Below are 13,299 nucleotides of genomic sequence, written 5' to 3'. Positions count from 1 at the left end.
ACTAAATCAGCAAGCAACGGTTTTGTAAAATTTCCAAGCGGCACAGTTCTGTGGACTTAGAGCTTCCTGTCCTTGGTGGAATTAGATCGCACAGTGGGTTCTTGAAATTGTTCCTGGGGTTTCACTCTCACTCCCTCCTGTGCCCCACGGACACTGGCCTGAGTCTAAAGGGGTCTGGGACTTCTTTTACTTTTTAATACAGGGTCATGCTCTGCCACCCAGGCTGAAGTGCATTGGTGTGATCTCAGCTCACTGCAACCTCTGCCTCCTGGGCTCAAGCAGTTCTCCCACCTCAGCCTCCCAAGAAGCTGGGACTATAGGCATGCACCCCCACACCTGGCTAATTAAAAAAATTTTTTTGTACAGACATGGACTTGCTACTGGCTTCCAGCGATTCACCTTGGCCTCCCAAAGTGCTGGGATTACTGGTGTGCGCCACCATGCCCAGCCTGGGCCTGCGACTTCTGCATTGGAGCCCCCTCCATCTGATAAGGGGCCGTGGAGTCCCTGTTCTATAACTGAGTCCAGTGGTTCTCCAGCTAGCACAGTTGCTGGGGCCTCTGGAAGACACGCCGCTCTTCACAGAGCACAGTAAAACAGAAAACATAAGACATATCTTTGGGTCAGATCAGATCACTTTATATTAGATTCTAAACACGGGGGCACCATATGCCAAGGGTCTGATATAAATGTCGGTGGAGATGTTCACTGCTGTCTGATTTCTCTCTGGAAAAACACTAAAAACAATCTAAATGTTCAGCAAGAGTAGCTAATAAATTGTGGCCATTTTCTTTTCTTTTTTTTTTTTTTTTTTTTGAGACGGAGTTTCACTCTCGTTACCCAGGCTGGAGTGCAATGGCGCGACCTTGGCTCACCACAACCTCCGTCTCCTGGGTTCAGGCAATTCTTCTTGCCTCAACCTCCTGAGTAGCTGGGATTACAGGCATGCGCCACCATGCCCAGCTAATGTTTTGTATTTTTTAGTAGAGATGGGGTTTCACCATGTTGACCAGGATGGTCTCGATCTCTTGGCCTCATGATCCACCCGCCTCGGCCTCCCAAAGTGCTGGGATTACAGGCGTGAGCCACCGCGCCTGGCCGGCCATTTTCAATCCATCCATCAAAGTCATTAAGATTCTTTGCAGAGCCTTTAATAATGTGAGGGAAGTGTTTATGATTTGTTAGGTTAAAAAAAAAGTCACATATGACATATGAGGGCAATGGTGTTTATTACATGTGCAGAGACTCTTAGAAAATATACTACAATTTTAGAAGAGGTTATATCCCTGAATGATGGCATTATGGGTTGTTTTTATTGCTTTATTTTTATCGTTCCACATTTTCAATTTTTCTAAAATAAGTATATATTACTGTGATCATCAGAAAATAAAATGATTAGAAGGTAGCTGACTTTCTTAGTGATGGTGGATTTGGGTTCACATTTTCTCTTTCTTTCTTTCTTTCTTTCTTTCTTTCTTTCTTTCTTTCTTTCTTCCTTCCTTCCTTCCTTCCTTCCTTCCTTCCTTTCTTTCTTTCTCTTTCTCTCTCTCTCTCTCTCTCTCTCTCTCTCTCTCTCTCTCTCTCTCTCTCTTTATTGAGACAGGGCCTCACCTTTGTTGCACAGGCTGGAGTGCAGTGGTGCAATCTCGGCTCACTACAACCTCAACCTCCCGTGTTCAAGCGATCCTCCCACCTCAGCCTCCCAAATAGCTGGGACTACAGGTGCACAACACCAGGCCCAGCTAATTTTTTGTATTTTTAGTAGAGACGGGGTGTCACAATGTTACCCAGGCTTGTCTTGAACTCCTGTTCTCAAGTGATCTGCCCGCCTCTGCCTCCCAAAGTGCTGGGATTACAGGTATGAGCCACTGTGCCCGGCCCACATTTTCTTTAGATACCATTTTTCTTGGTCCTTACTCTGCTCTTCACCCTCTCATGGCTCCTCCAAGGAGGGGCTAAGGGAAAGGCTGGAATTTAAGATGAGAAGGATGAGATGCTCTCCTATGTACAGAGTCACAGTAATTCTCCCTGGGGACCTGGAGGCTTATGAACATCTGGAAGCAGCACACACTCGTCCAGATTCCCGTGTGTAAACTCAGAGTGTCACAAATCTGAGAAGGAAAGAAATCAGACTCACAGCAACTTTACATGTACTGATTCGTCCCATCTTCAGACAAGAAAGGGTTCCAGCAGGACACTCCTCCCCTCGCCCTATTACCGCAGCTTCCGCACCCCTAAAAGAACTTGACTGAAGTGCAGATAGACATCTTCAGGGTCTGGCAAGGCAGCCTGGTTCATACAAGGCAACTGGGCTGCACACGCTGAGCTTTGAAGGTGGTCCCGCCAAGACAGGCCTGGCTGACGCCTTGGGCCAGCCCGTTCCTTCAGTCCTTGTGGGTTTCCTCCATGTGTTAAATGAATGTAATGTGACTCGAAGCTTCTCTTGGAGCTATGTCCCATGACCTCATCTACCACTGCCTGTACATGTGGGGAAGTGCCTGCCTCCAAGCGCTGAAGTATAGTGTTGAAGGGGGACCTTAGCTAGGCATGAGAAGCAAGGCTTTTCTTAAGACTGTTTATAGGAGGGGAGCGGTCTTAGTTGGCAAGCATGTCGATAATTCCATTCAATTACAACCACCAACTGTTTATTGAGTGATTAGCTACATTCCCAGCAAAGCATCCGCGAATCCCCAAATTTCTTAAAGCATGCCTCAGTTTCCCCCATTTGCATCCCATCTAACCCCTTACTTTAATGCTTGTATTCTTTTGTGGTGCTGTGGAGCCAGCACTGGTTTTAAAATCAGTGGGTCTGGCTGAAAATCCCATCTCTGCTCTAACACTCACAAGCAAGTTGCTTAGTCTCCCTAGGTCTCATTTTCCCTGCCTTTGAAACAGGAATAATAAGCCAGCTTCAGGGGAGTGCTCTTGAGTAGAGATGCCGGATTGAGCAAAGAGAAGTACAGACACCCAGTCAAACTGAAATGTTAAATAAACAAGAACTTTTTTAGTTTAAGTATGTCCCATGTAGTATTAAGGACATTCTTATACTAAAAAATTATTTGTTGTTTTTCTAACATTTCAGTTTAATGGGGTGTCCTGCATTTTATCTGACAACCCTATTCTTGAATGAGGCTGAAATGATTTACCTGAAACCCCTGCCCATGGGCTCATGAGTTCACTTTTCTGTGCACCTTTCTCTCTCAGGGTGGATCCCACAAGGTGCTCAACACCTTGACCCTTGCATATCAGAGGGAATGAAGACTGTGGGCAGGTGGATGGAGGGAAGGTCAGGATGCTCAGTTAGGGGGTGCATTTACCCCCAAATAGTAAGAGAGCACAAAACCTAACACTGGCATGCTGCTAACCCTCTACTTCACGGACATCTTCAAAGACCTTAGAGAATAGTGTTGTGTGCCTTCAACACACTGTTTGCTGTATGTAGGTTGGTCAGTCGGAGTGACACCACAGGGCCAGGAGGAGCCCTAATGGGGTCACCAACCCCAGGGAAACCCCCATCTAGGCATGATCATTCCACTGCAGTGCACATTTGACACTGGGACTTTCCTGGAGGTGATTTTTACACAAAAGGGATAAAGGTAACTGGGTGCATCAGAAACCTCCCTACAACTTGCGGGGAACCCGGGGTGTGATGCAGGCCTGTGCTTTTGCTCCTTTCTTTGCTTTTCTGCTCCCTCTTTGTGGCTTCTCCCTGCTGCCTCCCCCAGACCCAAATCCCCCCCACACCCCAGCTGAAGCTCCCTCAGCTTGTGGGGTGGAGGTGGGCAGGTGGCAGGTCCACTCTCCCGAGTCATGCACGTCACAAGCTGCCCAGGAGCGCTCAGGACCTCGGGTATAATTTTCCTCCTCCGAGCATCTGAATTCCAGGCGGGGAGCTCAGCTGTCGTCGGCTTCAGGAAATTTTTCCACCAGGATTGAAACTGGGGCCAAGAAAGCGTGACTCTGCGGAAGACATTCGCTTCTGCTCTTCAGATGCACTTTCCCTTCGGTTCAGGCGTTAGAAAATGGGGCCTTTACTCAGTCACAGAGGAAAGTTTTGAATTTCATTACAATGAGAAAATACATGAAGCGGGGCTGTCACAGGCTGCATTTCCAAATCTCATGTCTTTTTCTCCTATTCCTTTCCTTTCTGTTATTCACTAGTTTTCTTTAAGTGAATTCATTTTCCAAATTTTTTTAGAAAAAATTATTTTAAGTGGCAATATTTATAAAATCTAGGGTTTGATGTGGTCATATATATGTATATATATAATTTTCTCCAACATATGAAAATAAATATACACTGCAAATTTAAAAATGGTCATCTGGGCCGGGCGCAGTGGTTCATGCCTGTAATCCCAGCACTCTGGAAGGACGAGGTGGGTGGATCACATGAGGTCAGAAGTTCAAGACCAGCCTTGCCAACATAGTGAAACCCCATCTCTACTAAAAATACAAAATTTAGCCAGGTGTAGCGGTTTGTGCCTGTAGTCTCAGCTACTCAGGTGGCTGAGGAACGAGAATGGCTTGAAGCCAGAAGGCGGAGGTTGTCATGAGCTGAGATTGCGCCACTGCACTCCAGCATGAGTGACAGAGCGAGGCTCCATCTCAAATAAATAAATAAATAAATAAATAAATAAATGCTCATTTGTGTAACACTTAAAACTATCTCTCCAAAACACAGCTCTACTGCATGAAGTTATTTGAAGCCGGGGAGTCCTGCCTTATTCAGTTAAGAGTAGGCAGGGCTGGGCGCGGTGGCTCAAGCCTGTAATCCCAGCACTTTGGGAGGCCGAGGTGGGTGGATCACGAGGTCAAGAGATCGAGACCATCCTGGTCAACACGGTGAAACTCCGTCTCTACTAAAACTACAAAAAATTAGCTGGGCATGGTGGCGCGTGCCTGTAATCCCAGCTACTCAGGAGGCTGAGGCAGGAGAATTGCCTGAACCCAGGAGGCGGAGGTTGGGGTGAGCCGAGATCGCGCCATTGCACTCCAGCTTGGGTAACAAGAGCGAAACTCCGTCCCAAAAGAAAAAAAAAAAGAGTAGGCAGATCTGAGTGAGAAATTGACTCCATGTCAGTCCCCAGAGAAAGTCCTCCCAGGAGCTCTAGAAATAAGGTATTTTCATTGGCCCTGTTTTACAGACAAGGAAGCAGACTTAGGTAAAGGCCATCTCACTAGTAAGTGCAAGTCAGATTCAAACCTGAGCACTCTGAGTTCGGAGACTACGCAATCATCACTCTCGCTCACCTCTTGGGAAAAAACACAGGTGTTGATACCACTGCTTGCCAAGGAAAAAAACAACCAAAGGTCCTGTTGAAGAATGAGTTCATTCTGTACTAAATGGTAAGCACCTCCTTCCTGTAGCTTCTAATCCGTTGCTTGCAGCTACCAGCTTGCAGAGGAGTTGGATTACAAAAGTTCATTTAAAAGCGATTTCCCAGTCTCCTTCCTCAGTACTTCCTGCAGTACTTTGTACACACCTCTCCTATTGCGCTAATACGTTGTCCCTTAGTCCTCACACATTTTCCCCCTTCACAGGGCTCCGGCTGCCCAAGGACAGGAACCTTGCTTTGTTTATTTTAATATCCTCAGCACCTAGTCCAGTGCCCAGCCCATGGAGACGCAGAATTATACACATGTTGTATTAAATTACAAGTCATTTGTTTGGAACTCAGCACGCATTTCCCCAAGGAAACACATTACAAATGGGAGTGGAAGCATTCTGTTTCCAACCAGCCCACAAAAATTTATTTAACCCATCTTGTAGCCTACCAAGTTATCTGGAATCGTGGGTGGGATGAAAGATATAAATCTTCCCCATCTCCTGGGTGTAGGGTTAGATGTAAATAAAATTTCACACAGGTCCGTGTTCATTTTCAACTTCCTCCAAATTGCCCTTTTTTCTGCATCTCCCAGCTATGGGGATCTCTGTCTCCAAGCTTCCTACTCAAAAACTACTGCATGCTGGGTGTGGTGGCTCATGCCTATGATCCCAGCACTTTGGGAGGCCAGGGTGGGCAGATCAGGAAATGGGTTTTAGCTGGTGCTTTTATAACACTTCTCAGAGTTATACCATCTATCAGGCACAGTTCTAAGGACTCTACGTGTATTAATCCAGTTTGTCTTCACAACAACCCCAAAAGGAGAGTGACATTCCAAAAGAGATTTCTAATGGTCAGTTAAAATTAATTATTATTGGCTGGGCGTGGTGGTTCAAGCCTGTAATTCCGGCACTTTGGGAGGCCGAGGTGGGTGGATCACGAGGTCAAGAGATCCAGACCATGGTGAAACCCTGTCTCTACTAAAAAATACAAAAACTAGCTGGTCGTGGTGGTGCATGCCTGTGGTCTTAGCTAATCGGGAGGCTGAGGCAGGAGAATTGCTTGAACCCCGGAAGTGGAGGTTGCAGTGAGCCGAGATCGCGCCACTGCACTCCAGCCTGGTGCCTGGCAACAGAGCAAGACTCTGCCTTCAAAAAAAAAAAAAAAAAAAAATTAATTATTATTTATTCCCTGCTTTCCTTCTTCCAAAAAGGCCTTTGAGGAAAGAATGCTACATTGATAAAATTTCTGGCAGTGTGGACTGGAAAGGACAGTCATTCCCAGGAGGAGACTTTTCAGGGCAAAGAGGGAATTGCTGCTAGATCACCCATGGCAGAAAATTTATCCTGAGAGTCGATTCCCTTATGCTGTTCCTCTTTCCACAGTTTTTCCCCTTCCTCTGCCTCTGAATGTGTGGAATCTGCAAGTGATCCAATTTTTTTTTTCTATCCCTTTCTTTCTTTTTTAATTTTTTTCACACGGTCCGCGGCAGCTGCAGGGTGGTGGGGGCCGGGCGGACGGCGGCAGCTGTTTGTATGTATGGGACCTCTGTAGTCTTTCTTTGTGAGTCAGGGGCTGTCTGTATATATCACGAGCTACCACCTGGCAAGACATTTAGTTCCATCCATGTTGTTGAAATGTTTCCTGGATGATATCATCAATGCACAAGGATGGAAGGAGCTTTACGATGTGGATTTCCAGCCTTCGCTGCCCCCTGCCCCACGCCTCCCCGGCCTTACACAGAAACAGTCTGGGGCGATTTTAACCTTCAGCTTAGCAGGCAGCCTTGGATTTGCTCTCCAGTATTTCCCACTTACCAGATGCAGAGACCTAAAGCCCATGGCGTATGCATCGGAACAGAACTGGCAGTGTCGTCATGCAAAATCCCGAGCTTGCCAGTGACAGAGGCAGGCGGCAGCGCGCTCCTCAGCCCCCTTGCTGCGGTGGCCTTGTGATGAAGTCACTGCCCTTCTCTGAGCCTCAGTTTCCTCTTCCATCACACAGAGGGGTGGCTGCACTATCTCTACTCCCTCTGAGCTTTAGGACTCTTGGATGCTCTGATAAAGGACCCGGACAGATGGCAGTTGATCCTTTCTGATGCCACCCAGGGGTGGACAGTCCTTTGTGCTTATTGTAAGCCTGTTCGAATGTGTCCTCTTCCTTAAAATTGAGAATCGTTCCCTTTGCTAATAATACATTTCTTGTTTTAATTTGAAATTTGTCTCACTCTGGCACCCAGGCTGGAGGGCACAATCGCAGCTGGCTGCAGCCTCTAACTCTTGGGGCCCAAAAGATCCTCCTGTCTCAGCCTCTCAAGTAGCTTGGGCTATAGGAACATGCCACCCATACTCAATTAATTTGAGACTCTTTTTTATTGTTGTTTGCAGGACTTCTGAAAATATAGATAACATTCTACCCCATATTTCCATTACAATGATACCTTGCATACCGTACAGTGACATGTCTGTTTTAACCTAGGTGATTAGTTTTCAAAGACTTAGTGGCAGTGATATTCAATTCTGACATTTATATTTAATAAATATTTCATATGAGCCTCAAAACAAAAATAGGAAGGGAAATTGTACTCATTTTTACGAGTGATGAGATTAAGGATGAATGAGTCTAAATACCTTCAACAATATCACATTACTAAATGGGAGAGGCATGGCGCAAACGCAGGTCCTATGACTCCAAGTCCAATGCTTGAGCCACAAGATTACATATTAATATAAACCACCGTCAGCACCCAAAACAACAGCCCCCCCACCCCCACAGTTGAGTTTCTGCTACATGCTGGACACCTTACTAGGTGCTTTGCATACAATGTCTCTAATCCTTGAAGCAACTATGCAGAGGAAGCATTATCATCCTCAGTTAAGAGATGGAAAAATTGAAGTTAAGAAAGATTAAGCATTAAGATTTGCCTGATGACTGATTTGTGCTGAAGGCAAAATTGAAACCCAAGGCTGTTCTTTTTCAGTGTTGCCTCTTGCTTAAATATGCATCAACTAAAACGAGAGCCAATATAATTTACTCTTCAGGAGTTTTTAAGGTCCCATAAATTATTGTTCCATGAAAATACAGTGAACAAAAATTACTGGTTGGTTGAATCACAGTCAGCCAAATTAGATCTAACTTAACTGCCTTAAATTTTCCTGTCTGTATCATTCTGCTTCACAGACTTTGTTTTCCATTCTTTTTTTTTTTTTTTTTTTGAAAAGGGCTCACTCTGTTGCCCAGGCTGGAGTGCAGTGGCACCATCACGGCTCACTGCAGCCTTGACCTCCCTGGTTCAAATGATCCTCCTGCCTCAGCCTCCCAAGTAGCTTGGACCTCAGGTATGCACCACTACACCCGGCTGATTTTTGTATTTTTTGTAGAGATGGAGTTTTGCCATGCTGCACGGGCTGGTCTCAAATTCCTGGGCTCAAGCAATCCACCCACCTCGGTCTCCCAGAGCCCTGGGATTATAAGCGTGAGCCTCCACGACTGGCCTATTTTCCATTCTTTCAAAAATATTTTGCTTTTTTCTGGACCCCCTTAAAATATCTTTACTTCATTTTTAAGTGATGGGCATTTAAACTGAGCATGGTGGTCTTAGTTAGAACTTGAATGATGTCCTTTAGAATCCAATAGAAGAAAAGAATTCTAGCTTACCTCCTTCTTCCCTCATTCAGATTATATATCCTGGGATCATTTTACATTTATTTAGAATCCATTTTTTGGTGATCTTACCTAGGGGACTCTTGCCCATTTTGTATCTGCATAATTCATCCATGAAACTTCTATAACTAACATCCATAACTTCATCTATGAAATGAGGACAGTGATTCCTGTCCTGTCCATATCTCATAGTTTTGGAGACGTTCAACCAAGCAGTATATAGGGAAGGCACTTTAAAAGGTATAAATAACCATCAGCATAGACAATTATTATAGCATATTTTGCTTTAGAAAAAGCTAAACTGCAGAAATGGAGCCATATAATTATTTAGTAAGACTGAGATTCGGATGTCCAAATTTATGTACTATTTATCATATGTAATAGGTAATAATGACAAAGTAATTTAATTAGTCATTAAATTATTTTAAAAGAGAATTCTTTTGCATAACAGAAAGCAGTGCCCTCTTTATGCCATAGGTAAACATAAAGACTAGTTAAATACTATGCTGTGGTCAAATACTGTACTAGTTAAATACAGTATAATACTACACTATATGTATTTAACTAGTCCTTTGTTTGTCTGTGGTATGAAAAGGGCATTGCTCTAAGTGATGCTTTCTGAGCTTCCTGTAGGCCTCCCTGGTTTTCTGGCCTCTACTGGTCTACAAAACCCCATACCTTCTGTAATTGCTATGAATTCTGCACTAGGCTTCTGATATAGAACTAATAGAGGGTCCCTCCATTTTCCAGTAGGAAAACACATTTTAACTCTTTTTGTGCAGTTCCATGACAACAATGAACTTTTGGAATCCATTGGCTGAGAAAATAATGATAAAAGGACATTAAAAGTTTCAGTAAAATTTTTAAATGAATTTATATTTAATTGATCACAACTGCGTCCCAATGCTTTTGGAAGATACACAGGCGTGCCTGAAACGTGACTCTACCGGGCGTGTTGTAGACATGCAGTAGATATTTGCCAAGTGAGTGCACGAATAAGAAGAGAATAAAAATTGGCAGACAGTGCTTGGGGTATATGGGGACTTGTGACCCTTCTGTTGTAACTCCACTCCCTGGCCACTGCTCTGAGAGCCAGAGCTCAGAGCTCAGAAACCGCTTGCATTGTTTCTTAAATACCCAGTATACTACAGGCACTCAATAATAGTGTACGGAACGCGGGTATGTATAAACGAATAAATGCATACATGAATATTTCTCTTGTCTTTCAGCTAAATTACAATTTTGAAGACAGCTGGTATGCTGTGGGCCTTTGTCTGTCCCTGGCAGAGCCCAGCACTGAGTTTGGAGAAAACACCCTGCTTTCAGATAAACAACCAACGTGATCAGTATCACCTACCAACAGAGGCATTTCTGGAGGAGCTTATTTAAAAGGAAACATCTAAAAATTTAAATACCTAGAGGGACTGTAGATATTTTTGATCCTAGAAAATGCTTTTCGTTTCTCTGCAAGGGCACATGAAAGAAAGATTGGAGTTAGAAAAATACGAGAAGACAAGAAAAGTCCTAAGAAGGAAGACGTGTTGACAGTCTGGAGACACGGGGAAGAGCATCCTGATCGAGGACGGGACAGCTTATCTTTTGCAGCCTAGAGCGGATCTTCCGCTGAGTGAGCTAAGGCCTTATCAGAAAGAAGGCAGTGTGACCAGAACACTACCAGGCAGAGATTTCATTGGCAAAAGAGTTGGTTAACTTGTTACCCCTTGAGGTGGCAGTGGCAAAAAGCAATTTACATATTCCTAAGTCATGAACTAAAGCATGTTCTGTATTTTTATGGGCAACATGGCATAGATAACTCATTAGAGAATTCACTCACCTCAACGATGCTGGATAGAGCAGCCCAGTCATCTCACAGAGACACTCAATACAGGTTCTTCTTGGAGGCTCAGTCATGAAATGCCAAAGAAAGAGTCCCTGCCACCCAATCTGGTGGCCACTTTGCCTGGCAGCAAAGGAAGTGAAAATGTCAAAATGAAGAGGAAGAAATTCAACATTCTCTTTCTCTAAGGGGAAAAATGCAGACACAAGTCTTTTTTTTTTTTTTTTTTTGCTGGGGTAAAGGGTTTAGAAGTGCTTTGATTACAGAGGGTATCTGTAAAGCCCAACATAAATTAATCTTTATTGCTTCTTGTCTTCCCTCAGCTTATCCTGAAACCAGAGGCCTGATTTTCACATAACGGCAGCCTGGAAAACAAATTGCCAAGGGCAAAAGGAAATACAGATGCTACGGCTGCTTTTTCTTTCACGTTTAGTGGCTGCCTTGACGTTCCTGACCTCAGTTATTTCTGATGAGTTAAATATTTAATACCCTAAATCCGAGGTGAGGCCTTCACCATCATTTGGTCCAGATTCGCAGTCTCCTAGCTCTGAAAGTTGAAGTGTAGTGATGTGACGTACCGTGTCACCAGCCCAATAACCCATAATGTCATACTCACCACAGAGCAGCACCTTCAAGCTTAACCTCTTGAGCAGAAACTCAGCCTTTTCCTCAGCTTATCCTGAAATCAAAGGCCTGATTTTTACATAACAGCTTCCTGGAAAACAAATCTGATGCAAAGCAACCGTCTGTAATGTGCCTTTCTTAGTCTCCTTGCTTCCCTTTCTCTAGATGCTTGTCAGCCTGATAGCTTACTTCATCCGTAGCGGGGAGCCTGAATGCACGTGGACTGGAAGGCACTCTTGGTCCACAGGCTGTGCCTCCTGAGATGGCCTCTGAACTGTGCAGCATGGGATGAAGGCATGGGATGAAGACATGTGCTCGGAGCCTGACTACCTGAGACATCCTGGTCTTCCCACCTGACAGCTGTCTGACTTGGGCAAGTTATTTAACCTCTCTGCATCTCAGTATGTTCATCTGTCGAATGGGGATAATATACCACCTCTTTCCTAGGATTGTTGTGAAGATTAAGTAGATCAGTACATGTGAAATGTCCAGAACTGTGCCAGGCACAGTTCTACAGATGATAGGCACTTGATAAAGTAACATTGAACACATCAGTGACCAATGAAGGAAAGGGATGAATGAATTAGCAGAGTGACCTTGAGCATGGCACTTGATCTCTCTGGCCCTTTCTAGTTTCTCTTAACATTATGCAAAATTATGAACTCACTGGCCTTGTCGTAGGGTGAACAATTTGTCCTGATTTGCCCAGTGCTTGGCTGATTTTTAGCATGGAAAGTCCCATATCCTGGGAAACCCCTGTCACAGGCGAAGGAGACAGTTGGCTGCCCTAGGCCTCTGTGACTGTCCTTGTGTTCCAGATACACTAACAGTCACCCCCTCAGGCCTCGAGTTTCTCTGTCCTGTGTCCCCTGTTCCACTTCACCCCTGGGAGTGAATCAGGGCATGCATCGCAGACACTATGGGCTGTTTTGGCTTCTCCCATCACCTCCTTCCTTGTTGGCAGAGTCCTGATTTTATCTTGTTCACTCACTGAACAGCCATATGCCCAGAAAAGGTGACACTAACCCCAGTTCACCAAGGTGGGGCTGAATCTTGATTAATCTAAGCCAAGTATATAATTCTATTCTCCTTACCAGAGGCTGGTTAGCAGGGGAAAGTTCTATGCACTGGGATGGTATCACTAGCTGGTAAAGCATTGAGACGTTGTTGTGATGGTCAGTAATAGGATGTTGCCCACATGCCCCCTCCTCCCTGCCCCAGGACTTCTGTGCTAAAGGCTCTCATAACGCAGCCGCCAAAGGGTAAACATCTAGCACCACCGCTCCTCCCGGACCCCAGCTCCAGGCCTCCTGCTTTGTTGGCTCAGTGCTGTTGCCTTTGTATCTGCTGTTTATTTTGTAGCTTATCTTGCCTCTATGTGACCTACTTCTGGCCACAGGAGGCAGCAATAACAGCTCCATCCACTTTTCTGTGGACAGTGGACCCCATGGCAGTGACCAGGATCCAGGTCAGTGTGTAGCTGCAGCGGTGGTGTTCACAGTGGCAGACTCAGTGGGATCTCTGTTAGGCTGGCCCTGTGGTATGATTCTGGGTAAGCCTCTAAGCTTCACAGTGCCCTAGTCTTTCAGGGGATGCAAACTTTTAATAAATCCCATTTCTGCTTAAATCACGATGCCAATTTGCTTTTGCCTATACTGTATCACCTAAAACCAAGTAGTATAAAGCAATCACCATTTATCTACCATGGGTCATCACTCTGGGCTGGGCTTGGCTGGGGCTGCCTGATGTAGGATGACCTCAGCTGAAATGGCTCATTTCTGCTCCATGTGGCCTGTCACCCTCCAGCAGATGATCCCAAGCTTGATCATATAGTGATCACACAGTGGTGTC

At 45.0% G+C, this 13,299-nt stretch overlaps 1 protein-coding gene across 1 annotated transcript in view; it reads right to left on the bottom strand.

Moving 5' to 3' along the window:
* Positions 1-10,947, bottom strand: part of RBPJ (recombination signal binding protein for immunoglobulin kappa J region) — a 263,865-nt gene extending 252,918 nt beyond the window's left edge. The window contains exon 1 of the mRNA XM_032273632.1: positions 10,822-10,947. The gene's annotated coding sequence lies outside the window, so the exon portion shown is untranslated. The remainder of the gene's footprint in view (positions 1-10,821) is intronic.
* Positions 10,948-13,299: the final 2,352 nt, after the last annotated feature.

This window comes from Sapajus apella, unplaced genomic scaffold (genome assembly GCF_009761245.1).
Source record: "Sapajus apella isolate SASKATOON/1434 unplaced genomic scaffold, GSC_monkey_1.0 scaffold5, whole genome shotgun sequence".
Taxonomy (NCBI): domain Eukaryota; kingdom Metazoa; phylum Chordata; class Mammalia; order Primates; family Cebidae; genus Sapajus; species Sapajus apella.
Note: the sequence above shows the minus strand (reverse complement) of the source record. Positions and strands in the feature narration are given on the sequence as shown.